Consider the following 27,409-nt stretch of genomic DNA (forward strand, 5'->3'; position numbering starts at 1 on the left):
ATTCTGCATTCTTCTTGGAACTCAAGATCTTCCCTAAGTTGCACAGGGAAACATCTCATTTGCCAGCATCAAACAGAAATGCCATTTGATTATCATTATTAAAAGATCTTGAATTTCAAATCCTCAGAAGTGAAATGATTATATTTAGAAGGTTAATTTAATTATGCATTAAATTGGGACTGTTATTCTTTCCCTGCTGTCTTTTTCATACCTTGGCATATAGCCTAGTGTATATTACCAGCATGTTGTATGATATCGCTTAACAAAATGATCCCATGTTAATTAAAAGTATTCTTCAAAGGCAGTTTTGTGAAAACCCCTTTATTATTGTGTTAATTTCCATTCAGAAGTATCAAAAGACACAAACTACTGTTGAAGATTTAAAATACTGAAACAAAAAATGTAACCAACTAGTCTATATTCACTCTGAATTAAATAATTAAAAATTATATTTTGCATAGTAAACAAGTCCCAGTGTTTGTGCAATTAAATATGATTAATATTATGTGAAGATTTTGCATTCATTTTTATCTCTTTCCACTGTTTTGTCCCTTTGAATGGTAGCAGTTTGTAGTAGGAAAAAAATTGGTCTCACAGGCTGAGAGTTCTTTATATTTATCCACGAAATGCACGCAAGCCCTCGAGCAGAGGCCTCTTTACCTTGAACAGTGATGGCAAAAGCAGCAAAACTCTGCACAGGCTATCCCAGTTCCAGGTACCCAACTGAGCCAGCCACTCTGTAGCTAGAAAGAAACTCCCTCTATGACCTTTGGTCTCTGTTCTGCCCTTAGCATGCTGCCTGCGTCATGCCTGCCTTCCCTGTACTCTCACATGGAAACACCACTCAGCCCACAATCACACTGCTGTTAATCTTTCTTGTTGTGTGTCTGAGTTAATTACAACTCTAAATTGTTGAATTACAGGCTCAGTCGGAATTATATAGTCCAAAATTATCAATCTGAGATTAGTACAGCACTGTACAGAATACAGAAAAAATTGATACATTACCAACCTTTGCTGACAGACCAAGAGCTGGATCTGCCTCTCTTCTTCATTGTAGCTGGAGGGACGTGGCAGATTTCATCTCCCAACTAAATCAGTGTCATTATATAGGGTTTCCAAACAAAGAAACATCTTTTGATGTCATTTCTATACATTCTCAGTTTACCTGATTTATATCTGAAGACATGATTATTTACAGCAGAGAGGACTGACAAGATAATATATTTCAGTGGGGATTTCTTCCCCCATAATTATTCTTTCCTGTCTGCTGTGACAATTATCCCTTATCAGTTTCCCAGGTTTAAATATGCTTATGTAAGCAATATATATATATATATGTTAAGGGAATGGTTTCCAGGTTATCTGGAGTTCTATGGACATAGAGGTGCCCAAGATGGTTAAATACAGTCGAATACATAGAATTCCTGAATAGGGTTACTTATCGGTCAAGGATCAGTGTTCTGAATCTTAGAATTCAACATATTCTTTGTTAATAGCCTAAAGATTCTAAAGAAAAGTTAATATATAAATGAAATGTATAGAAAGGAAAGGACTAAAAGGGTTATTATTTAATAAAAGGTACCAACTAACATTCTCTATACTGAACGTGGGCTAGTCCAGCTGGGCCTGGCTGTTAACCTAGGTTTTGTCAAAGGTGCTATGAACCAAATGGAACTCCTCAGATGGGTTCAGCTGTAACCTGAGCTGTAATAATCCACTGGAACTAGCTTCTCTGCAAAGCGCCATTCAAACAAATGAGTGTATAGCGCATACAATTCATTTATGGCGATATGTTCATGTAGGTACCTAAATAGGTGACTGGTCACCTACCAGTTCCCATTATTCCCAATGGCAGCTGCTGGGTGCAAAGCACATTTGGAAAGCTGCCCACTTCATTTTGGTGGCTAAGGATACTCAGGTTTGTGATTGCAGCTCAGGCAGACGTTTCTTGGTTTAGCTTGTATTACTTTCACAATGACATAAAGCTGAACCAAAAAAGAGGCTCTTCTTCCAGAATAAGAGCATCAACACAGGGAGTTATACTGGTATAACTAGAGTGGGTGATATAGTTATTGCAACAGTATCCAGGGTTGCGTGGCACCTCACTAGCATCTGCTTTTAGTGTGAGGAAGTTTTGTCTATGCCTCCTGTAGATCAGCTCCCCGAAACCCCCAGATTCTGGCAGCACAAGCACTGCCTACCAGGCCCCTCCAGACATCACTGCCTCTGTGCAGGTAGCAATAGGCACAAATTAATCCCCGAGTCCTTGGCGTGTTCCCTGCATTATCCATCCCCGATTCACTGAATGCACACATAATTACCAGGCCCGCTGTTCCCAAAGGAACAGTACACACCAGCTTGTAAGATTCACCTCGGGATCACCACTTTGCTCAACACCACAGCACTTACATATGTTTATAGTGAAAACAAGAATAAATTTATCATCCAAGAATAGAGATTCAAGGGACAGTGAGTAAGAATACTGGAAACACATGGTTACATATAAAGCAAAATCAACATCCTGTCTAAAGAAAATTATCTCATCTCAAATTTTCCCCTGCATTTTCAGCCAAGTCTGGTTGAGATCCCACTTTCATGAAGTAAATTCACTGTCCATTTGCTTCCTCAGTGAGGGATGCCTGGGTGTCTCGTCCTTCTCTGCCCCCCCCCCCATATTCAAAAGAACCTTTGATGTGCACTATCCCCCTCCACCTCCTTGCTGTTTTTTCGCTTCCCGTTAGTGTCTGTCTTTGAAAATTTCACAATACTTCATCTGTGCTTGGTTCAGACTGGTGAGTGGTGATCTAGCGTGACCTTTATAATTTATATGTAAACAATCACATAGCTAAACAGTTTTTTTCTGCCAGAGACCCTGCTTTTTACCTTTGCTGGTGACCAATCCCTAGGTACATACTTCAAGGACATATTTTCAGTATATATTCAAAATTCTTTACATAGTGTCTTTACATACATTTTGATGACCAGAGTGACACAGGCTTTGATCAATGCCCTCATGGTGACGCTATTTGGTGAGCTAGAATACCAAACATAAGCTCCTGCAACCCTTAGGCATCCCTTTCATACCTCTTCCAAGTTGGTCACAGCTATGCTTGTAAATTTCCCCAAGTAGCCAGACCTGAAGTCACGCCTCTGCTGCAATAAATTTTTTAAATGCTGCCCTGCCTTCTGATTGATTGACAAGGATGTTGCATTGCGAAGTGGGTTATTCCTTCTTTGGGAGAAAAATGAGTGGAGATAAACTCAGGCTAATCTTTCCTAATTTATGTACATAAATATAGTTCTTTGATTAAGGACGGATGAAACAGGAAAAGCAGCAGCAAAACTTACACAAAAGCAATAGCAGCAGAAAAATCTCTGTCTGCAAGTTCTAGCTAGACTTCTCCAGTACACAAACCTGTCTCCACTTTCTGTGCAAAACCTGTGTGTCTGAAATTCACTGACAGAACACTGAAGTGACAAGCCCCTTGTATGAACATATGCTTGGTTGTCTCTTGGACTCTGTCACTCAAAAACACTATCGCCTTGGCTTCACTGTGCATGAGTCTCTAGTTTAAACACAAGGTAACCTAGATATGGTGTAAAATGGAGAAATAATATCTACCTCTGAGGGATGTTGAGGCTAAATGTATTAATGTCTGTAAAGCTCTTTGAGAGCCTGAGATGGAAGTTGCTGTTTAGAGGAAATCCTTAACAGTTCCACCTGTTTTAAAATGTCTAAGGGAAGTAGGTCCTCAGTGGAACTTTTTAAGTGCACATACTGAAACAGCAAAGTATCTTCTCTAAAGTTGTAAGCACAAATGTAGCATTTGTTTTAATGCATATATGTTGTGAGAGCATGCCATGACAGATCCTAGAGTAGTCTATACGCACACTAGGTTTGGGTTAAGGTTGTGCAATTAATATCTCAGTCTTGAGTTTGCAGCAATGTATTTTTTGAATGTTATATAATACAGTTTCCCATTGCAGTAGTGGCCACATTGAACTTTAAAGTCAAAGTTTTACCTTGTGTTGATTTAAGCCAGCACGTTAGAGATATGCACTGTACAAGGACAAATGCAGAGCTGCCATCAGTCTTAGCTTATATATTTACAAATATATATTCGTTCCCAGCATCAGGCATTGGGTACCATATTGTCATAAAAAATGATCAACACACTTCAAAACGTAAGCCTTTCAATCTAAAGACCCACTAACAGAACCCTAAAAACAAGATCCAATGTTCCCTGCAACAGATTCGGCTGCCACCCGAGTGCCCCATGGCCAGAGGTCACTCTGTGGAACCCTGCCTCTGTTTTCCTTCCTTCGGGGGCTTCTTAAACAAACTCCATGACCCAGTCCAAAGGTAATTTTAAACCCCCTGCTTCTGAGGGGCCAAATTATTCAGTCCTCTGAGTAGATACTGGCCCTCAACCACAGTTCAATGTATCTATATTTCTTAAGTAGGGAGTCCTCATCCCTCCTTCCTGGAGATGGGTCCCTATTCTTTATTTGGCTGGAACTCAGCCTTCTGGCTCTGACTTCCAAACTACCCTGGTGACAGGGTCTTCCTCCTGCCTTAGCAAGCTACTCCCAGTCCGTCTAGCTTGGGCAACTCCCAATGTCTTCCGTGCAGGAGCTTTTCTTCACTCCATTGTTTTTGCCACAGCTTCATGACTTTTCCCCTCTCTCCTACAGCTTCCTGCTGTTCTTATAGGGGACACCTGTTTTACAAATATGGTTTACAGATAATGCCCAGCACACAATATATGGAATACATAGATGCTGGGAATAATTTCTGTAGACCCTATTATATACCTATAGAAGCCTATTGGTGTAATCGCTATTCAATTTTATATAACTTTTTCATAAGAGTAGCTTTCGCTTGGTGAACTCTTTACCCCACACTGCACATTTAATAGGATCTTTGCATAACTTTAAAACACACTTGAAAATTTAGTGCCTCATTTTTGGATTGGCTTAATTATTTGTGTATGAGTATTTGTGTGTGTGTGTGATTATTGTGCATGTTTACAGTGCTACATAAATCTATTCTTCTTATAAATAGGTACATTTTTCTCCTCTGTACTTATAATTTTTCTCTGCTATATACCCAGCAAAAATTGAGAGCCAAAATTTACAACAGAATACGCAAAAGGTTTTGATGTAATCCTTATAAACACCTGTATTAAGGTAATGGTCTCTAATAGGTGGGTTCTGGTTTGCTATATAATTTGAATGCATCAGAAGGAGGTGTCTTCCTGCAGCTGTGTACAGCTTCATGTTTCAAACATAAGCTCCGATCCCGCACAATGCTCAGACCTTTATGCCTGGGAGTCCGTGCAGGCATAAAGAAATCCTTTTGAAATTAGTGGGACTCTGCATCGAAATTAATCCACCCATGAGCATTACTCTGCAGGACTGGGCCCATAATAAGCAGTGGTGCTGACCTTTAAGATAATTGGTGTTTTCCTCAAAGCCCTAGACTCTGGAGACATGTGAATGCACCAGAATTTCAGCTGTAATTTTCTAGTCCTTATGGTTGCACAGAGAAGCATGAAAATTTGAACCCTAAAAGTGAAAAAGCCAGGAGGCAATTAAAAAGAACCCAAATTGTGTTATTTTTATAATCTTGTGATTTTTAAGCCAATCTCATGGTGGGTTTTGGGGTCTTTTTTATATAATTTATGACTTTAGAATACTTAGGGTTGGCAACACTGAATTATATTTTGTTATAAAGTGATGATATAACAAGAGATTATAAATTGATTTATTTTGATTAGTTGCAAAGAGCTTGTAATGGGATCCAAGCACTAGCATTTCAAAGGCTATTTTAAATAAGAGCCTAATAGTGAAGATGCTAGAAACAGTTCAGGTTTTCGTTGGGAACAAGATAAGAAAGAAAAGAAAAAGGAAAAGATGGCTGTTTTCATAGTTCATTAAAACACAAATAAACCCAACAAGCATGAAACCATAATTAAAAAACAAACAAACAAACAAAACTCCACCCTTCCAGAGGCGTTTTATGAAGTTTAGTTATAGTTTTCTGTAATACTTGGTCTATTATTATTTACATATAACATATAAATGTTGCATTTGAAAGCAGAAGAAGAAATAGTAAAAGCAGGGCATTCCCAAAGCTTTAATGCATAAATCCTCACTCGATTCCTAGGTGTGAGGGATGGCATAAAACAATTTCCTGGACAAACCTTATTGAACTAAGTTAATACCTTATTGAATTAAGTTTAAGTATTTTATGGGTTTATTGTATTAAAAAGACAAACTTTTATGTATTATTGTGGGATTGTATGTAACTTCTGTAGGGAGGAGACATGGTAAACTCTGGGAAATGTTATGTGCTTCAAAGAACTCTTTGAAACAATGGGCTAGAGAAGATTAAACTTTTAGTTGAGTGGATTGCCTAGGAAATACTTGGGAGGAGGAGAATGCAAAAATTCTTCTTAGGCTGATTACACATTTCCATTTCACTATAGGTGTGTGTGTGTGTGTGTGCGCCCCATGCACAGTTGTTGGAGATTTTTTCCCACCTGTTGGGGGGTGGCTTGAGCGCCATCTGTCGTCACACACTGCTGTGTGCCGGTATAAGAAGATAGGGCCATCCCTGAGCGCGCCCCCCCCACCCCCCCCAGTTCTTTGTTACTGCCGGTGATGGTAGTTGGAGTGATTCCAGACTTCTTAAGTCACGTGCTTCCCTCATTCCTTTCTGTATGGCTCCTCTTTGTTGTAAATTAGTAGTTAGTTAGTTTTAGGTCATTTTTCAGTATCAGGTTTCTGTTTTGGGTCTTTTTGAACCACTTTTTAGGGATACTGAGATCAGTACTGGAATGATACCTCATGCATCAGGTTTAAATCCTGCTGGACTTGTGCTCAACCCATGATACTCAGTGACCCACACCCGACCTGTCTGAAATCTTTGGGAGAATCCCACATTAGTGAGAGATGTCACATCTGCATAGGAGTCAAGCCTAGCTCAGAGCAGCAAGTCTCAAGTGCTTGCTTATGGAGGCAGTGCTTTCCCCCCCCCCCCCCCCCCCCCCCCCTCATCAGGGTCGTCACGTGGGTAGAGTGCCCCAAGCGCTTCAGCTTTTGTACAGAGCGCTCCACAGAGATGACTTCTTGCTCCCCTTCACTGCTATTGAAGAAAAGGCTTAGGCCTTCCTCAGGGTCAGTACCTCACTCGACTATATCGGTACTGAAGCCAGACAGAGGCAGAGATTCTAGGAAGTGTTTGGGGGATTCTCTCTCCCTGGAACACTTGTTGCCTACCAAAAGAGGAATGCCACATCCAGACCCTGTGCCAGGTCCATTGAGGCCAACCCTGAAAGACCTTTGTGGAGCAATCAGGCGGTGCCACTCCCAAACAGCCCGAGGCAGATGCAACTGCAAGGGACCTGGTGAGCCTCTCAGTAGTGGCACTGCTGGTGGTAGAAGGGCTGCATCTGGTATCAGTGCCTGCAGTTCATATCTCACCTCATTGAGATTCTGCAGATTTTGCAAGCCTCTGCAAAAGCCTATGCTGCTGAGAGGAAAGCCTATAATGATTTCCATGGTACTGCCAACCCTGAGTTTGGGCTACCTCTCATCCGTCCCATCTGGATCTGTCCCTCTGTGTGTTTCAGGCATCTGCCCCTGGCTGTTTGGGAGTGGCACCGCCTGATTGCTCCACAAAGGTCTTTCAGGGGTGGCCTCAATGGACCTGGCACAGGGTCCGGATGTGGCAATCCTCTTTTGGTAGGCAACAAGTGTTCCAGGGAGAGAGAATCCCCCAAACACTTCCTAGAATCTCTGCCTCTGTCTGGCTTCAGTACCGATATAGTCAAGTGAGGTACTGAACCTGAGGAAGGCCTAAGCCTTTTCTTCTTCTGTCTCTTCTTCTTTGGACTTGGAGGTCCAGGACTTGTCTGTATCCCGTCCAGGACAGGGAACATATCGCTCACCAGAGACTTCGGGACCATGGGCCATGTGATAAGCTCAGCATCAGCCTCCTTCTAAGGGTCAATGGCCCAGGCAAGAAAGGGCTCCAGGTCAATACAGTGGCTGCTTTGGACACCATGGGTTGTCCTCTCTTCGACTAGGACATGTCCTCACCATCTCCGCACACCATCATGGAGACAGTACTGAGATATTGGCATTGAGAAAATTATTCCCAGGTACGCAGTTCTGAGATTGGTAGTGAGCAGCCAAAAGCCACTTGGGTAGCTCCTACACTACAAGTCATAGACCAACTATCACCTCAGATGCCTATTGCATTCTTGTCCCCATCAGCGCCAGAGGACAACAGAGCTCATCAAGATCTGTAAAAAAGAGAAGTCTCAGTACTTAACATTTAGACAGAAGAGGTGTGTGAAAGCTTTTACAAGTTGGTGGACTTTCTGGTATCAGTGACCTGGCCAGGAAGGCTCTGCCAATTAATGAAACCATCAGGGAGACGGTCAAAGCTCTTTGGCACACGCCCTCTGCCCTGCCCCCCATAGCAAAACTTCATCCCTCTAAGAGGTCTGAACATTTTTACTCTCATCCCCACCAGGTTCTCTTGTGGTGGCAGCTGCCAATGAGGGGGAAAGACAAGAACAACAAGCTTCCACACAAAAAGGCAAAGTCGCAAGGAGACTGGATCTGTTTGATCATAAACTTAATTCCTCAGAAAGTCTGAAACTCAGGACTGCAATCCAACAGGCACTCCTGAGTTATTAGGACTCCACCCTCTGGGAGACATTATACATTATAAAGACAAGTTATCAGATGATTGTACACAGAAGTTTTCAGTAATGGCTGAAGCGGGTCAACTGGTCACCAGGACTGCTCTTCAGAACAGTTTGGATAGCACAAATTCAGCTGCTTGAACCATGGTGTCAACTATTGCTATGGGTAGGTTTTCATGGCTGCAGTCATCTGGGCTATCCCTAGAGGTCCAACAGACTATGCAGGACCTTCTTTTTGAAGCCATCTTGCTGTTTTCGGAGAAGACAGGTGACAGGTTTCATAGCCTTATAGATTCCATGACAATACTCAACTCCCTTGAAATCTATACCAGCAACAAAAAGCAAACAGTTTACTGCAGTTACCATATAAGGTCCAAGAGCAGTCAAGAAAATAGGACAGGGATTGTAGGAGGAGCCTTATACCACCCTCCACTTCAGCATCAGCGAGCTTATCCCATCTAGCCACCTCATCCAAACTGGCATTTTCTTGGGTTGGTTGAGAGCAGTGTACCAGTTACCATAGTTACATCTATTTCTCACCTTCTGTTTACCAATATTGTCCCACTTCCTAAGTGCTTGGGCCCATGTAATTTCTGACCTGTGGGCCTTAAGCACAGTGGAACTGAAATATGAAATCCAGTTCACTGCTACCCCTTTTTATCCTCTTCTCTGTCCCTCTTCAGGAACCACTCATGAGATTACTGTTCAACAGAAGGTCCAGTGTCTTCTTCAGGCAGGGGCCATAAAGGATGTTCTGGGGTACCTCCGGGGGAAAGGCTTCTATTTCCGCTATTTTCTTATCCCCAAAGCAAATGGGGGATATCAGGCCTAAGAGAGTTGAACAAATTTCTGAACAAAATAGAATTCCGCATGGTTTACCTTAGCCTTGATTATTCCTTCAACTGGTATGCTGCCCTCGACTTAAAGGACACTTAAGGCTATGACCATTGGAAGTTTCTCAGATTTCATAGTGAATATTGTCATTATCACTTCACGGTGCTTCCGTTTGGATTGTCATCTGCTCCTTGGGTGTTCATGAAGTGCATGGTGGTGGTAGCAGCGCATCTACAAAAAATAGGTGTTTGTACATTCCCATACCTGGATGACTAGTTGATCAGAGATTGGTGTGAAGCCCAAGTCCTATCCAGTGTATCCACCATCCTGTCCACATTCAACGAGCTGGGGCTCCTAGTAAATTGCGACAAATCAATTCTGAAACTGGTACAGATAATAGAGTTCATTGGGTCAGTCTTAGACTTCATGAAGGTCAAGACATTTCTACTGCAAGCCAGGTTTAAAACTTTACAGGACTTAATACTGTGATTGAAAGCATACCCTCTCACACCAGTGTGCAGCTGCCTCAGTCTCCAGGGTCACTGGGCACCATGTACTGTTGTAGTTCAACATGCCAAGCTGCATCTCAGAAAGCTGCAGGCATGGTTAGCATCAGTGTATGCCCTGAGTCAACACCATTTGGACAAAGTAGTTCAAGTGCCAACATTAGTTTTGCCATCTCTGGATTGGTGGAGGGACCCTCTAAAAGATTACGTGGGGGTTATCTTTGTCCCCCCACTGCCAACCCTTACTCTAATCACAGATGCATCATTCTTGGCTTGGGGAGCTCACATGGGATCCTTGCAGATTCAGGGTCTCTGGTCGTCTTAAAATCTAAAGTGTCATTTAAATGTCAGGGAGTTAAGAGCAGTACGTCTAGCCTGCTCGGCATTCCTCCCTTACATAGTAGGAATGAATTTATTAATTCTAACAGACAATATAGCAACATAAACAGGCAGGGAGGGGCACAATCAACTCAGTTGTGCAAGGAGACAATTTGCCTCTGGGATTTTTGTATAACCAACTCAATTTATCTCAGGGCTGCTTACCTTCCATGAAAACAGAACATGTTAGCAGATCAGCTGACCAGATCCTTCTCCAATCACCACAAGTGTTCACTACATCCAGACATGGTCAGGTCCATCTTTCAGCTCTTGGGATCTCCTCAGGTGGACCTGTTTGCAACAAGAACAAACAAGAAATGCTATCAGTTCTGTTCCTGGAGAGGGCTTAGCCCAGGCTCACTAACAGATGCTTTGCTGCTATCTTGGGAGAATTCCCTCTTGTACGCCTTCCCTCTGATTCTTTACAAGGTCATGTTCAAAATCAAACAAGACCATGCTCTTCTCATTCTTATAGCACCGATGTGGCCTTGTCAACACTGGTATTCAACCCTTCTAACCTTGTCAGTTGAGTCTCTGCTGTCTTTCCCATTGGATACAGATATAATTTCCCAGGACCCTGGGCACCTGCTGTATCTCAGACTCTGAGCTCTCCGTCTGACAGTGTGGATGCTTCATGGCTGACCCCCTTGGAAAGGTCCTGCTCGAAGGACATTCAGGAAGTGCTTCTGAACAGAAGAAAACCATCAACTAGGAACACTTACCTGGTTAATTGGAAGTGCTTCTCCATTTGGTCTCGCTGGAAAGGTATACCTCCACAGTGGGCACCACTGGACTTGTATTGGACTATTTCTGGATGTAAACCAGACTATGGCTATTAGCATTATAAGAGTGCATCTGGCAACTATTTGGCCCTATCACAACTTGGTGTATAGCAGATCCCTTTCCGCCAAACCTATTGTTAACCGATTCCTAAAGGCCTCAGTAAGATTGTACCCACACGTACAAGATCTCATCCCTCCTTTGGATCTGAACTTAGTCATGGTAAAAATTGATGGGACTACCCTTTGAACCCTTGCAACTTGCTCTCTCCTTCATCTCTCTATGAAGATAGCATTTCTAGTGGCAATACAGCTACCTCAGCCAGAAAGGTGGGCAATTTAGAGCTCTAGTGTCAGAGCCTCCCTATACAGTTTTCCATAAAGGATAACGTTTATTTCTGCCCTCACCCTAAGTTTCTCAAAAAGTAGTCTCTAATTTTCATATTAATCAGGCAATCTATTTGCTGACATTCTTCCCAAAACCCCATGCACACAGGTATAAGGAAAAACTCCATTTGTTGGATGTGATAAGGGCTTTCGCTTTCTACCTGGAGCATACTAAGTCCTCTAGATCCCCCATGCAGATGTTTGTTTTGATTGCAGACAGAGCTAAGGCCTACCAGTTTCCACCCTGAGAATCTCATCCCGGATCTCTTCTTGTTACTAGCTGGCTAATATAACCCCACCAATCAGAGTATTGGTGCATTCTACTAGAGTTCAGGCAACTTTGGTGGCTTTCCTTGCACAAGTGCCTATCATAGACATTTGTAAAGTGACGACTTGGTTGTCAATCCACACTTTTGCTTCTCATTATGCCATTTTCCATCAGTCTAGAGACAATGCCAGTTTCAGATGGGATGTTTTACAATCACTGTTCAGGTAGACTCTGGGTCCAGCTCCATGTCTGTTTGTGAGTCACGTACGGTGGAATGGACATGTGCAATCACTCAAAGAAGAAAAAAAGATTACCTAGCTTTCTGTACCTATTGGTCTTCAAGATGTGTTGCACATGTCCATTCCACGACCCTCTGCCTACCCCCTTCTCTCAGAATCAATCTGGCGTGAAGAAACTGAGGGAGGTTTTACCAGCATGCAGGAGTTCATGGCGACAGAGGGCTCTCGAGCCATACCAATGGGCACCTCTGCCGAAAAATATCTTGGACAACAACGGGCATGCACACACCTACAGTGCAGTGGACATGTGCAACACATCTCAAAGAATGACAGTTACACATTAGGTGGGTAACCGTTTTTCCCCCACCTCCAGAACCAACCTTTTGAAGATAAGGAGAAACCCATTGTCTGGTTGATTACCTATTCACAGTCTGCAAATCAAAGACCCAGATTTTATAAAGGAGTGGCTCACAGATTAATGGGGGTTCTTTTTCTAAGCAAAAGGTGTTGTGAACTTGCAACCACACAAAAACCTCTGTCTCGGATTTGAAGCATTGTTCAGAGTCCTTGTTGGAGCTGTAGTGATCTCTGGTAAATGTATTAGCATGTGTTTAGCTTCTTTTGTTGTTTTTATCCTTTCTCTGTAATGCTTTTATCATAAGAATAAGCGTGCTTGCTTAGGAAAAGCTGTGTGGTAACTTATACCTATCGAGAATTACACTGTTTATAGTCTCTCAGGTGAAGGCAAAGCAAGCCTGCTTAGGCTGTCTGATTTGCAGGGGAATTCTCAGTGTAAGTAGGGATCTGTGCAGCCTGGAAAACTCCCCAGTCAGGAGGGAGAGAGATGCAGCTCTCTGCCCAAGAGAAATGGTGACTGAGGAGCCAGAAGCCTGAGAATGAGGGCCCTTGCTGGACCACGGAGGAATATAGGTGCAGAAGGGAATGCAGATGCAGTTGCCCTGGACTTGACTTAGGGTATTTTATTTTATTCATCTTGTTGCTCTCTGTGCCACAGTGAACCTTCGGGAACTTCATTTAGCCTTTTCATTGTAACTGGTGAGTTATCAGGACCTACCATCTCAGTAAAGTATATATTTTAGATGCTTTCTGTCTGCAACGGAACTGTGTTTGAAGCCTAATAAATCTGTGTTTTATAGCACGTGTCTTTGATGCCTAGATTGTTTGCTCCTGATCTTTTCTTTTTGCTTTTATTCTGAAAAATAAACAAAGCCGTACATAACATTTAATACAATACATGGTCTGTGAGCACAACATTAAGTAAGTATACATGATAGGATAAATACAGTATCTCTAGCAGAACTGGTCGGGAATTTTCCAATGCCCTTTTTTTTTCAGAAAATGCCAGTTCATCAATCTCAAAACACTTTGTAGGAAAGGGTTGGTTTTGACAAATTTCCTATTTCAACTTTTTTTTTTTTTTTTTTTTTTGAAAAAAAGTATTTAAATTGTCAAAATTGCAGGTTTTTACATTTTTTAAATATAAAAGTTCTGCTTTTTGGGTCAAAATTACTGTTTAGAAATGTAATTTAATTTATATAAAAAATTGTAAAAATAAAAAAGGTTGAAACTGAAACAAAATGTTCTGAAATTATCCAAATAAAACATGTGATTTACTTGATCCATTTTTTCCCCAGATTTTTAGTTTGGGAAAAAATTTGGGGTTTCAGTTTTACATCCCAATTTAAAATAGAACATTTTTCAGAATCTCAAAAATTCTCATAGGAGAAGAAAACTATTTCCCACTCAGTTCTAATGCCAAAGCTAAACTTTTTATTCTCTAACAATATTGTAAGAAGCATTGAGGTGAAGAGATGTAGAGCTGTATTGTAGATGGCTAATGTACTATGCCTAAAAGTCTGTCTCCTAGCAACATAAATGTTGCTGTTTTGGCAATTTAATATTAGCTTTGTACTTGACTGAAAACATTCAGTGTAGTGACAAGTTGAGCTATAGCATAGGTACCCTGAAGAGAGAAAACAAGGGTAATAGAAATGGATGTTGAGTACTGTATTCTGACATCCCAAAGGCATGCAAAGAATTATGGACCTAGTTCTATTCTGAAAGAATTCTAGTGAAATCTATTATTTGAACATTTATTTGGTGGAAGTTCCTCTCCTGAGTTCACAGAGTGTGATGACATGATTTCTTCTAGTACCCTGACTCATAAACTTATCATAAAATGGACTGGTAGATATTATCTACATTATTTACATGCTCCGTATAGATTAAATGTGGATTCCTTTGGTTCATAGATATTAAGGCTAAAAAGGACCATTAGGTTGCACATAGACTATCCTACAAAACAAAATTCACAAAAATTAATTGGACCAAATACAGCACCTGTGCAAGCAGACACAGCTCTCATTCATTGGAATCCTCGCTACTATGCCAGGGCTACATTTGTCACTTTGTCAGCCCTGCCTGCTTTAATAAAAAACAAACAAGAGAAAATGTCTAGATAGAGGGTACTTATACCTCAGTAAGTAGTATGAAAGTTTAATAAAATTGGCTAATACAGATAAGGTGTCCAAAGAGCCAGAAAAAATAAATCTACAGCAATGAAGGTAGGAAAATCTTGGTAAAACAACAGAAAAAAGAAAAAGAAAAACATAGGAAGTCAATGGTGGTATGATGATTTGCACCATCTGTGGATCTTGCCAATTGAGAGGACTGGGCTGGGGTTACAGGTATGTTTTACACTGAAGTTGTGAGCCTGGGAGACTGGAAAGATAGTTGAGTGGACAGTTCATAGACTCACAGACTATGAGGTCAGAAGAGACCATTATGATAATCTAGTCTGACCTCCTGCACAACGCAGGCCACAGAACTTCACTCACCCACTCCTGTAATAGACCCCTAACCAAAGACTGAGTTACTGAAGTCCTCAAATAATGATTTAAAGACTTCAAGGCACAGAGAATCCACCAGCAAGTGACCCGTGCCCCATGCTACAGAGGAAGGTGAAAAACCTCCAGGGTCTCTGCCAATCTGCCTTGGGGAAAAGTCCTTCCCGACCCCAAATATGGTGATCAGTTAAACCCTGAGCATGTGGGCAAGACTCACCAGTCAGACATGTAGAAAGAATTCTCTGTAGTTACTCAGAACCCACCCTATCTAACATCCCATCACAGGCCATTGGGCATATTTACCTGTAGTAATCTAAGATCAGTCAATTGCCAAATTAAGTTGTCCCAAGCTATAACAGAGAAAAGAGCCAGTGAAAATATATTAAAAGAAAAAATGATAAGCAGTCCATGTTATTTTTGCAAGCCAAATAGCTAAAGATATGAGAAACTTTAAAGCTCTCCAGGTGCAGCTTAATACCACATATTTTTATTTTCTCCCACCTTAAAATACTTATTGTTTTCCTTTAAAGAGTCAGGGAGATTAGCTGCAAAAAGCTCTCTGTTTATACAGGTCCAGAGGAGTAGCCATATTAGTCTGTTTTCAGCAAAACAATGAGAGTTCTGTGACACCTTACATCTGACGAAGTGGGTTTCTGCCCATGGAAGCTTATGCCCAAATAAATTGGTTAGTCTTGAAGGTGCCACAGAACTCTTGCTGTTCTGTTAATACAATGTTACGTTTAAGAAATCAAGCACTCAAAAATTAAGGTAATAATAAATCATTCACATTGCACATATATACTATTTTCTATTTCAGTTTACTTTGTAAACTGTAAATCTTAATGTTTTATTGTTACTTGTTAACATACACCACAAAATAGGAATGATGTTGAACATGGCCAAAATCAAATGGCACTATTACCATTGATTTTAATGGGAACAGCATCAGGATTTTAGAATGTCATGATTTTTGAGTGTTTGATTTCATTAATGCTATTTCCCGTCACCCCCCAGTATATAGATTAAATTAATAGGATACGTATGGAGACATAATCTGGTTTTTGAATTTGGCCTCTGAAGAGTGGTGCTGCCGTTACTATCTAATGTCAGTGTTCTATATTTCCTAGCATTGTTGCTTTTTAAGGGAGGCAATGAAGTCAGTTCTCATCCAGTTCTAAAGCTTTTTCTATAATTTCTCATTCTTGAGGAACAGGGAAGGAAACAGAATAGCTTTCTTAGTTGTATTGTATTGTCATTACATCATGTCTCTCATTCAAAGAACATTGCTTATTTCAGCATTCAGGAAATTACATTAGCCTGAAAATAACAAGACACAAGGTTGTTTCTATGGCATGCATTATATGCTGTAGAAATAGAAATGAATGAATACCAACCCTTATCTTCGTAAGGCTACAAAAATAGAACAAGTATCTATGTGTTTGTGCTTGAGATCGGTGCTCGAGGTGCTGCAAAAAACCCCCAGCAGATTGGAGTTAAGGTGATCTCCTTTTGAAATGACATTCAAGAGATCACAGAGGCACTGAATTGCTTTTATCTCTGCCGACAAGCCACTTCCTTTGAGAAACCACATATGTTCAAATAAAAACACAGGCCAAATGAGTTTTGTGACAGCCTGTCCCCAACACAAGTACATCAACTTCAAATATACATTGGAGAAGAGAGTTAAAATTTTTGTTTGTCTCCTAATCCTCTCAGGATGACATCAGAATTTCTAAACACTGTCATTGCCTGTAGGTTAAGTAACAACTTCCAAACATGAAGACATCTGTCAGTGGCAGATTGCAGCTAACACGTCATAACTGGTACGATAGAGCACAGAGATTGATTAGAAACAACTAATAATTTCTGCTGCTTAGCCCCATGCTTTTGTTTGTTTGATTAATTTATGTATGCTTTAAAATTAGTCCCCATACCAAAGATTACTGTAAATGTCCCATTTTAATGGAAATTATCTGCAAGCAGGATAAACATCTTTCAAAGCACTTTCTGCAGGTGCTCACCATTATTTGCTTTATCACTATAATAATAAGATTAGATACAATGCCTTTCTGCAAATAAAAACAGGCGCCTTACAATATTTCTCTTCTTTAGTTTGTATGAGAAGCAGCACAGTGCACTTTTTGTTTATAGGCAAGGATACTATTTTGTCACAGAGATCATGGAAGTCACGGATCCTGTGACTTTCAGAGATGTCAGTGAAATTATCCTCTTCAGCTTCAACCCCAGGTCCCGGGGTGGGGGGGCCAAAGCTGTCAGCTGCTGAGGGCTGCTGGAGCCCGAGCTCTCAGCCATCGAGGCCGTGGAGGTCCTGCAGTTCCCAGCCTCTGTGGGCAGCTGGGACGCCGCAGCCCCCAGGCTTTAAAAGAGTTTGCACCCTGAATCATGAACACGCTTTCAGCTTATCAAGAGACCACAGTTTGTTGTCATCAAGTCACAAATGACATGGATGATCTTGTGTTGTGGGCAGAGAACAGCTCTGAAACTTGCCAACAGCAAAACCATCACTTTTGTAAAGCTAAAAAAAAATAAAATAAAGTCATACATGGACACTGACGCAACCTCCTGCTTTCGCCAACCTGCTGCTGCTTTCGTCAGGGTATGCTGAAGAGCCAAATCAAGCAAAACAACCTTGACATTTGTGAGATCATGGTATTGGAAAATATACCATTATTTGAAGACAACATTCCAGCACAGAGAGAATATCAGACTGACTGTGGAGCAGTTCAAGAAATTGAGAATGAGAACTTTTTCCAGTTTTGAAGGAGCATGAGGGACAGATTCCCAGCAATGTCAGTAGTTGCCCTGCGATGTTTAGCAGTACCAGTCAACAATGTGGATACTGAATGCCCCTTCTCAACTTATACAAATGTGCTTGGGGACAACATATGATGCATAAAAAATAATGATCTGTCTACATATAACTTGTTATACCAAAATTGCAACAGTTTGCAAAAGTGCCTTTACTAAAAAGAATGAGTTATTTTTGTTTGTTTGAAAAATGATTGCACAATATGCAGATATAATTTCAAAATAGTTTACTTTGTCAAGGAAGTGAAAACTATTGCATTAACGGTGTTTGTTTCATGTAAATGTCATACTGTAATTTATGTTAAATTATCACATATTTTTGTTGTCATGACCATACCATGATTTTGTTCATTTTTACCATGACTGTTCTGTGAATTTTGCCTAATTTTACCATGACAAAATCGTATCCATACTTAGAGGACACGTTTCTCAACCTCTTGAATTCCTGATGACAATTAAATCATTGGGTGAAAACCATTTCTGAAGACTTTTTTACTTGTGTAGCTATTCATCTGTTATCTTCCTTCTTTGAGGCTTTTCCTATACCTAAATTGATCAATTTCTAACTAGGATTATAGTACATGTGGTCAGGGCCCAAGCATAATTTTTTTGGGCCCAGTACAAACTTGTAACAGGGACCCCCCTCCCACACACATACCACAATCCCTCGTCCCATACATACAATCTCATGAGCCATGAATTTTTTTTTCCTCATTGTAATGGGGGTTACAGCCTGGGCTGTTCCCCCTAGGGCCTTCAGGCCCTGGTAAAGTGTACCCTTCCCCCCCCCCATGTCAGGGCCCTGCATGTGGTCAGTTATGGTGGGAGGGATGGTTACTGGATTCAGAGGTCCATTCTTAGCAGAAGTAAACAAATACCCATACTTTGAACCATAGTTTAACACAGGAAAGACAAAGCAGAGGCAGGGCCCCCTTCTCTTTAAGTCTTCCTGAGCCGAAGTTATCAGAGTGGCCAAACTAAACTGTTATCTGTGCATGAAGGGCTCTTTTGCTCTTCCTTGGCTACAGCTATAGTGAATTTGCTGTAGAAAATAACACTGTGCAGAAGTAAAGCAGAGTTCATAACATAAGAGTAAAAATTGAAAATGGCAAATAAATGTGAAATGAATGTGTTTGAAACACTTGTATGCCTGTGGATAGGTGTCTGCTTTCTATAGACTGTCTGTTTAGAAAGTTGGCAGATGGTGTCAAATTTACTAAACTTGCGATATCCCAAACTAAGCAGGGTATGCTAGATGATAGCTCAAAGATACATTTGTCCGTTAAAACTTATGAGGTTGCATAGCTGGAGCCAGTTTCTTAGGCTGTGATCTGCACCTGCTGTGTTTTGGGGAATAATGTAGTCAGTCCTGAAAGGCATAAAAAATATTTGTTATGGTTCCCTGTGTGCTTACACAGTGTAGAAGGGAGCTTAAAGTCCCAAATCTCATGAAGGATGGTCAGAGGCAGGGGGTAGGTGGGATGCAGAAGGGAAAGTCAGTGATGCTGTATATTTCTCTGCATCCCTACAGACCTCCCCATGTCTACTGCAACGCAGTCCTCTTCTGCAAAGCTGAGAGAGGAGGGATCAGAGAGGAGGAAAAAAAGAATTGGGAACAACCGCCACATGTGGTATTGTGACAGAGTTCAGGGAATTAACATGTCAGCCTGCACTCTGATCACTCCAGCAGTAATTAGTTTCTCCAGAGAGGTCTGATTGGGGCATGAAATGGAATTAGCTAATCGAGCTAGTAGGTTAGGTGAGCTAAAGAATTAATTAGCTCAAGATTGATAATAAGAGTGTAGGAAGGAAGTGAGGAAGAGAGGAGCAGGACTAGCTGAGCCCAGAGTGAGAGAGCTCTCCAGGATGTAAGACCTTGTCTTCTTTTGGGCCCCGGGTAAAGGGTTGAGGCTACAAGGGATGTTGTAAATAGTGTTGCTGCATAAAACTGTAAAGCTGGTGGTGCAGAGAACTAAATAAATAGCACAGTGTGGATAGCTAACCAGTGGAGTCTGAGCAGGTTTCTGTAGTGCAAGAAGTCAGGAGTGGACGGCGCCCTGCTACAGGCCTTTCAAGCCCACTGAGATTTACTGCTGCTGTTTCATTTTGGGCATTAGTCGCCCAGGTGGGAATGTCAGTGTAGACAGGGCTTCAGGGGGATGTTTGTGTTCTAAATAGTATGGGCTCAGTCCTTTGCTACTCAGCCCCTGCATGGTGCAGCAGAAGTCGAGGAGAATGATTCTGGTGGTGGCCAGAGGATATTTTGGCCCATAGCACAGTTTAGCGCAACTTCCATACTGCTCCACACTTTGTGCAAGCTGTGGATAGGGCTCAACAGCATACAGAACTGTAGAACATTGGTTGAGACTCTCAAGCTGAGTATAATACTGTAGTATATATGAAAAATGTGTTAGTCACTGTCTTTGGTTCAACAAAATACAAATAATCATTGTAGACTATTGGGCCAGAAATGTTTTATTCTACAGGACTGTTCCCCACATATCTGTCTTAGGTGCTTATATGTCCCCCACGCATACCGTAATATCACAACCTTTACTGTATTTATCTTCATAATAACCCTTTGAGGTAGGTAAATGCTAGTATCTCCATTTGACGAGTGAGGCACAAAGACTTGCCCTGGGCTTTACAGAAAGTCTGTGGTCGAGAAAGGAACGGAACTCAGGTTTAAGGAGTCTGACGCTGGACTGTTTGCCTAAACTCTGAAGTTTGTGCTTGTTAAAGCATGATTACAGCCCCTGCTAATCCTATTGCATGCAATGGTATATTATCTCAGGGTGACATCCCTTACTGGCAATGGATACACTAAGACCATCGGTGCCAAAAAATTAAAAATTCTCATTCAGAAAAGGACATTGACAAGAACAGAAGGTTTTGTTGATTCCCCTTCTGTTGCAGAGTGCTAAAAAGTGGGTAAATATTTAGGCACCAGAAAAGTGATTTCCTTCTTAAAACATTTCACAGAAGCTATCTCACCAAGTTTTGCTCGGGGAGCTGGGCACTTCTCCACCAGGAAGGTGCTCTCTAACTGGTGGATACACACGCTTACTGTGTTAAAGGCTTCTTCATGATCAGCTGTCTTTTCTTTATAGGAGACACGGTAATGCAAAGTGGCTGAAACTATGTACTTGCTCATGTGATCCAGGAGACTAAATTACAGGAGATATGCAAAGGTAGAAGCATTGTCTAGATTGCCAATGTTCGCTGAGGTAAAGAACAAAAGGCTTTCAAGGTACAAACATTTCATTCATAGGTGTTTTGCTGGGGAAACACATAGATAGGATGGTAGAAAGCTATTTCAAATGGCACAGGTGCTCAGGCCTTATGAAACTATAAGCTGCTGGAAAACATTAGCAGGCTGCATCAGATGGCAAGTTCCTCCTTTAACTGGAAAAGACATTGCCTTGGCAACTAAAAGTGATCCAGTTCTATCAAAGGTTTTTCACTGTATACCGCATGGAGCTTTTCTAAACAGGCATCTCATGTTGACATAAAGCCATATTTCAAAAGGTGGCCGGATTTTGTCTGCCAAGATGGATTATGTGGTGTATGGGTTTCATATAATAAACCCTCAGGTTTTCCAACTCAGCTTGTTGTCTGAGCTGCAGCATGTGTTAGAATATCTTGGTCTGGCTAACATGAGAATGTGAGCTAGGGAGCCACTTTTCAACTTCAATTAGACAAAGTTCGTGGGGATTGTCAACAACTTTAAACTTTAGCTGCTAAATGGACACACAGTGGGCTGGAGTTTCATTTACACCAGGGCCCATTTACACCACAGTTCACACCCACAGTGAAGGCTATTTACGATTCTGGAGTATCGCCAAGGGACCTTAGGCTATGTCTGCACTACGAGCTCAGGGTGCGATTCCCAGCTCACATGCGCATGCTTGCCGACAGCTAGCGCGAGTATAAATAGTGGTGTAGCCATGGTAACACGGGCCGCGGTGGCGGCAGCACAGCTTTTCTGGGCCGAGCATGTGCCCATCGTGTTTAGGCGGGTTTGTACTTGGCATGACTAAGCTGTTCCGTTGCTGCCCGTGTGCCTGTGGCTACTCTGCTATTTATACTTGTGCTAACTCTCATCAGGCTAGCATGAGTATGTGTACGGGACCTGAGAATCACACCCTACAGCTCGGAGTGCAGAAGTAACCTTCAGGGGTGTCCACACAACAATGGAAAACCCGGGGCCGGCCAGTGCTGGCAGACTCGGGCTCATGGGGCTTAGGCTGCAGGGCTGTTTCATTGTGATGTGGACTTCTGGGCTCTGGCTGAAGCCTGGGACCTTGACTCTGGGACCCTCCCACTTTGCAGGGTCCTACAGCCTGGACTCCAACCCAAGCCTGGAAGTCTACAGAGCAATGAAACAGCCCCATGGCCTGAGCCCCATGAGCCTGAGTCAGCTGGGGCCAGGTGACTTGCAGGTGTCCAGTTGCTGTGTAGACGTACCCTCAGTGGAAATAGTCCAACCTTCCTCCTTTAGTGCCTCATCAAGCAGGGATCTACTGTTTCACACCAGGGGTGATGGCATTAAAATGGCATCCATTTGTGCACATGAATGCTGTAAGCCAAATAGCAAGCACTGTCACCTTTATGTGACCACAGCTGATAGATCTGAACATCTTTGCAACTAGGGATATGTCTACACTGATGGCAGCAAATTCGATCAATTTATCCAGTTCGATTGAGCAGCAGTGAAGACCTGCTCAATAGACCCAGAAGTTGATTTAATAAAACCACCTCTCCAAAAAGCATAGTGCTGCATTGACGGGTACGCATTTCCTGTCAGCGCAGCATAGTGGGGACGGTGCACTAAACAGAAGTTACGACATCGACGGGAGTCAACTGCCACTGAATTTTGCCGGCAATGAAGACCAGGACTAGCTGATTGACATTAATAATGGTGTGCACAGAATTGATGTGAGTGCTCATAAAGTGCATAGGTACACACAACTTTGCATGAACTTCAGTGGAAGCTGAGTTAAGGGCCTTTGAACATCTGTGTGTCAGTTATATTTGGAGAATCTAATTCTGTAAAGCAGCTGAGTTGCTCAATAAATCAATAGGTAATATAATAAGAAGTCCTGGCAGAGAATTCACATGCAGTAGGAAGACACACATTTTTTTCTCGTGGCAGATGCATATTCTCAGTGGCCAGAAACATATATAACAGTTAAAGCTACATTTAATAGAGACATTTAGAGGATTTTAAATCCTACTGAAATCCTTCACCTAGCTGAACTTCTTGGAGGATGATTTTGGGTTATGTGCTTCCTAGGTGGTAGAAAGAATTGGCATGTCTGATTATGGAGTGGTAACCTTTCATAATTATAGCAGAAACAGGTTAAACTTGGATTTCCTTACCAACCTAAATATTCCCTCCCCCCCAGGTTTTCAGAAAGTTGTTGCTGTTTTTTATTTGTATTAGAGTATTTGTAGAAGATATGGGACTCCTTATGCTGAGCACCGTCCATTTATATAACAGGAGATAGTTCCTGCCCCAAAGAATTTACAAGGGACATATATAGAAGGTATATGGGGGAACATAATATTATTATCTCCATTTTACAGATGGGGACCTGAGTGACAGAGAAATTAAGCAAAGCTGTGACAGAGTTAGGAAATGAACCCAGATCTTTAAGGGTCTATCCTTAATCACAAGATCATCCTTCTCTAAAAAGAAAGTTCACTGAGGTTTGCAAACCTTTTAGTAAGCTTAACTCCAAGTTTCAGATTCAGGGTCACCCCTTTCAGCCTTTGGGATCCTCTCTTCCTCCAAAAGGCCTGGTATCATCTTCTTGGGTAGGAAGAGTGTGTAAAAAAGGGCAGTGGCCTATAATCCCCTCTCCTCCACTGGCTTTGAGATAGACCTTCCGGAGGCAGCAAATTGGCCAAGTCCCCTGATCTTCCATCTTTAATGGAGAGAGGAGTCTTTTTCCTTCTAGCTAGAAAATATTTTCAGGGAGTCAAGCTTCCTGACAGGCTCCCCTTCCCCATTCAGCAGCAGCAGGACCCCAAGTTCCAGCAGATACCACAGCAACGCTTATAAAACCTTCTTACTGCAGAGGACTGCTGTAACTTACACTAAGTTACAAACAGCCACAATGGGTTGAAAACATTAAATCAGACTGGAAAGATGCAGGGGTGTTCCAGCCATACCCCTATCCTCCAGCCAGGCCTCCTTTCTCGATTATGCTAGCAGCACAAGAGCAAGTCACATAAAAGCCGTTATGTTGGCTCTATACCATCAGAAGATTATCCTTACAGAGGATGATACTCCCTAGGCTAGCTAAGAGGGCTTTAGGACCTGATTATGTCAGCAGTATGATGAAAAGTGGCTACACCAGCCCAGAGAATCTGGACCATTTTGCACAGGTGTGCATAATTACACATGGTGCAAGACAATAGGAAATAAAGCCAAGCCTCTAAAGGCTTTTGTTTTAAATACGCTGATTAGAGAGATTTTAAAAGAGTAGTGATTTATCATTTTAGACCTGGCTGATCTTTGCAATGACAAGTGACAGGCTGGTTTTCTTTTTCAAAAATAAATTATTTGGCATCACAAAGACTGGCATATTTGGGGTGAAAAAAAAAAAAAAAGGTCAATTTATATTTTTAACTTTTACTTTTTTAATTTTGGGGGTTTTGTTCTCCGGCACATCAACAACAGCTTCAAGTCACTTAAAATACCGTTAGCCAGGTCTAGCTAATGAAGCTAGCATTTTATAATGAAACAAAGTGATTTGCTGTTATTCTGGTTTCCCTTTCTGCCTCCAGGTCTTTCTCTCTCTCTGTTGTGCTGGCACTTGTTCCTTTTTTATTTTTATAAAGAGTTCTGAAAGCTGAAATATTAAAGCTTTTCCTTCAGAGGTGTGTGAATGAAAGTGATTTCCAGATCTGAAATACTGGGTATGGTGCTTACAGGTTTGGCCAGCAGCAGGCTTCAATTCAGTGCAGTTGGTTAGAGTCGCTGTGACCATGGTGCTTTGATTTTGGGTTACAGTGGTGTTTACTCTGCTACATGGCTTTTGAACATTACTTAAAGGACCACAGGCAACCAGCTTTGATCCCACATTTCATCCACCATAAATTATCTGTTGAGGAAGTGTTCTCAGGATTCCAAAGAGATTGCTTTTGTATAAATGTAATTCTCTGGTTCTGAATTATAATAGTCACAGTTTAGATAGGACCTAAACATTTGTGTGTGTGTGTTCTTCTGCCAGTTAGTAGAAGTTAACTACAAACCTCTTTTCCCAAATTTGTGCTGGTACCCTTGAGGAGGCTGCTATATGAACAAACGAAAACAAGAAACAGAGCCAAATTGGCTTGTGAGCCACTGGAAACTTTAGGAGTGAGGGAGAGGAGTCATTGTTTCCCAAACAGAAAAAGACAAGATCAGTAGGGAAATAAACTGAACGTTCAGTAATTTAAGAGGGTTTTACAGACTCCCTGAAGCTAGTTCTTTGTCTCCTCACTGCTGCCAGCCTCTACCAGATCAACAGTGAAATTCTGGGTCCATTGAAGCCAACGGCAGAACTGCAAATGACTTCAAGAGAGCCAGGATTTCATTAAATAGAGCCAAGATTTCACCCCCAAAAGATTAGGTTTGAACTCAGATTTCCTATGTGTGATAGATTCTACGTTCGAATGCTTTATATGGACACAGGTGAGAAAATACTAAGGCTATGATACATACCAAAGCTGGGGTTGATACGTGTGGAAATCTGGCTCTGTGGTCGTATGCAGAAACACTATGATAATACAGTGATTCCTGAATCTACCATCTATTGACAAGCAAAGCAATCTGCCTCTGCAAGTTGTGTGCCCAAAGAGTCAGCATTAAAAAGTAACCAACTTCAGTCTATTTCCTATTAGGCCTCCATTTTGAATCTCTGGACTAGGGGAGGGAAGCACTGCTGTGAGAGTTTCTCTGTGAGTCAGACTAACCTTATTACCTGACTGAGTTTTACAAAGTGGAGATTTCTCAAGAGAACGCTATGTCGAGTCATTTTACATCAACGGTGCAGAAGCATCTGAAAGCTTACTTACATGCAATGTAAAGGGTTAACAAGGAACATTGTGTTTGCAGTGTGGGTCCATTAAGACACAGCAAGCACCTTTCAGGGAATTATGGAGGAATGTGGAGTACAGAGGAGGCTAAGGAGAGTGGATTCTCTGGAGGCTGATGTTGCCCTCATAGCAACATGGATTATGATGGCAACTAATAATCAGTCAATCTCTTCTGGGTACGATTTCATTTTTGTGTAACTAATGTGACAGGCAAGACCTTGGGACCCCTTCCCGTCCTAAGAGTATTTTCAAATGCTGTGATCCCTGATACTGTACACGGAATCTGGGAAAACAAGCCTAAAAGTGATGAAGTTTAGAGACAGAAATCATCTATTTGTGCAGAGCAGTCAGATGCATCCAGCATAAAACCACCCCTCTTCCTCTTGGTTTTGTAGCCCACTGTTCACAGTTAAAACAAAAAGTAGTTTGGTTGCTCTGCCTTATGAGCCCCAGTATCGTATGCTTTCTGGGGATTTCTATCAACTGGCAAATTCCCAGGGATAGTAGCCATGTGGTCTCTTTAATAATATCACAAACCCTCAGTGGTAATGTGAACACTCCACGGAGCTTTTCCCATAGCCTGCATGGTTTTGTACTAATAAGAGCCGGTCAAAAAAATCCCGATGCAAATATCTTCCATCTGAAAATATTATTTCAATTCAAAGGGAAGTGCTACTTTTAAAAGTGAAACATTTGGGGTTCCTCCCACCTGCATATTCCCTTTAGAAAAAAGTTAGGAGTAAGTAAGAATGGGGGGAGAGGAGAGTGATGGGTGTCAACCTAGACAACCTCTGAATGGGATAATGTGGGCCAGAAGGGACCAATTAACCTTATATGATGCACCTGGTGGGAAGCCAGGGTTGATAAGCACTAATTACAGATGAAGCCCAGCAGGGGGTTTAGCTCCAGCTGTTGGTCAGGCTGGCTGGCTGTGTAGACTGGAGGAAGCTGAGAGCTGGGGTTTGAAACTCAGGGACAGCTTGGGCTGGTGGCTGTCTGTCCAGAGCTGGATATATAAGCTGAGAGGGAAAGATTGGAATTCATGTTGGAAAATGAGAGAGAAGAAGAAAAGAATGGGAAATGGCTTCAGATTAGGAAGAAGAAAAAATAAAGAGAAATATCTGTATCTGAAGAAAAGGAAGCAGGCAGGGATGGAAAAAAGAGTAAGGAAAAGGATGGACATCTTATGATGATCAAACCATGTAAAAATAGGAATTGTAAATCCCTTGAAAACAGCTGAATGGATTAGGTGAAGTATAAGAGATATATTAAGAACTAAAAGACTGTAGGATGGAGATTTATTAGTAGAATGTACACATAAGGAACAGTCTGAGAAAGTTCTTAAAACTACAATTTTAGGGAAAATAAAAATAATTTGCCACTATCTAAATTTGTGACAGAAGCAAGAGAGGTAATGTCACTAGGCATGACTGAAGATGAAATTAAAAGGGATATAAGTGAGGACCAGGTCCTGTTTGTTAAGCGTCTGATTAGCAGGAGATGGGGAGAGC

This window comes from Emydura macquarii, unplaced genomic scaffold (genome assembly GCF_026122565.2).
Source record: "Emydura macquarii macquarii isolate MOO-44397 ecotype Brisbane River unplaced genomic scaffold, CSIRO-AGI_Emac_v2 contig_2207, whole genome shotgun sequence".
In the NCBI taxonomy this organism is placed as follows: Eukaryota; Metazoa; Chordata; order Testudines; family Chelidae; genus Emydura; species Emydura macquarii.